This window comes from Ochotona princeps, chromosome Y (genome assembly GCF_030435755.1).
Source record: "Ochotona princeps isolate mOchPri1 chromosome Y, mOchPri1.hap1, whole genome shotgun sequence".
Taxonomy (NCBI): Eukaryota; Metazoa; Chordata; class Mammalia; order Lagomorpha; family Ochotonidae; genus Ochotona; species Ochotona princeps.
In genome coordinates this window covers 30,029,846-30,031,329 of record NC_080866.1, presented here as the reverse complement: position 1 = coordinate 30,031,329, position 1,484 = coordinate 30,029,846, and the positions used below count along the sequence as shown (strand labels likewise).

The 1,484-nt window shown below is 45.1% G+C and overlaps 1 pseudogene; it reads left to right on the top strand.

The window, feature by feature from the left end:
* The first annotated feature begins 377 nt into the window (after positions 1-377).
* On the top strand, positions 378-1,078 carry LOC101531229 (glyceraldehyde-3-phosphate dehydrogenase-like; annotated as a pseudogene).
* The last annotated feature ends 406 nt before the right edge of the window (positions 1,079-1,484 follow it).

Sequence of the window (1,484 nt, the reverse complement as noted above, 5' to 3'; positions counted from 1 at the left end):
TTGTCCTCTACGTACATGTCTATGATCAAGTTTGCAAGTTAGGCATGGTGAGACAGTAGCATAAATCATACAGAACAACAACAAAATAATATACGAAGACAGTGCAGAAGTTATTAAAACTTTGAGCTTTTTCCCTATAGTTTTCCATTTATAATTTTGACATTTGTTGATGTCTGGTAACAGAAAATATAGTGTTAAGAGGAAACATTTCTAGTAATATGACCCACATTGTGACACACAGAATAGAAAGCTGACAAAATTATCATGGGAAAGTTAAATCTGAAAAAAAGTAAGTTAAATCTGGGCCTCTGCTCCTCCCTGTTCGACAGGCAGCCACTGCCACATCTTGTGCAGTGCCAGTGCATCCCTGAGAGACAATGATGAAGGTCAGAGAGAATAACTTTGCCTGCATCAGGTGCCTAATTACCAGGGATGCTGCTACCTCTGACAAAGTGGACATTGTGGCCATCAGTGATCTATTCATTAACTTCCACTACATAGTCTACATGATCCAGTATTATTCTACCCATAGCAAGTTCCACAACACAATCCAGGCCAAGAATAGCAAGCTTGTTATCAATGGGGCGGCCAGGAGTGAGGTCCCACCAATATCAATTGGGGCAATGCTGGTGCCCAGTATGTGGTGGAGTCCACTGGTGTCTTCACCACCAAGGAGCTGGCTGGAGCTCACTTAAAGGGTGGGGTCAAGAGGATCATTATCTCTGCCAATTTCCCCAAGTTTGTGATGGGCATGAGCCATGAGCAATATGAAAACTCTAAAAGATGGTCAACAGCACCTCCTGCAGTGCCAACTGGTCCAGGTCATCCATCACAACTTCAGTACCTTGGAGGAACTCATGATCATGTTACACACCAACACTGCCAGCCATAATACCATGAATGACCCCTCCAGGGAGCTGTGGCATGCCCAGAGCATCATCCTGGCCTTGACTAGTGCTATCACAGCTGTGGCAAGGTCATTGCTGAGCTGAATGGGAACTTTATCAGAATGGCCTTTGGAAAGGGCCTTTTTCATCTAATGCCCAGTTGGATATTGTGGTTGGCCATGACCCAGTAGGAGGTAGATGCCCTGAACCTGAGTTCCCTCACTCCTGCTTCACTTACACAACCTGGTGTAACTGACCTGATGACAGGGAGGTATCTGTAAGGTTTGGATCACAGTTTGATAGCGGCTACACAGATTGATGAATGGCACCAAAAGGAAGATGATAGTAAACAAACTGGTGGGTCATGACCCATCAGCAGGTAGATGCTCTGAATCTGAGCTTCTGCTTCACCTCTCACACTCATTTCACTCACATCAGTACATGGGGGCTGTCTTGGTGACAGGGAGCATTCTGAATGACTGAGTATTGTTTTACTTCATGGGGTTCTGTGGCCATACAAACTGGCCAATCAACAGTTGCTTGGTTATAATGGCCCAGAATCCTGCCACCTCTGCATTCTTGAAATGCCATGGTGAC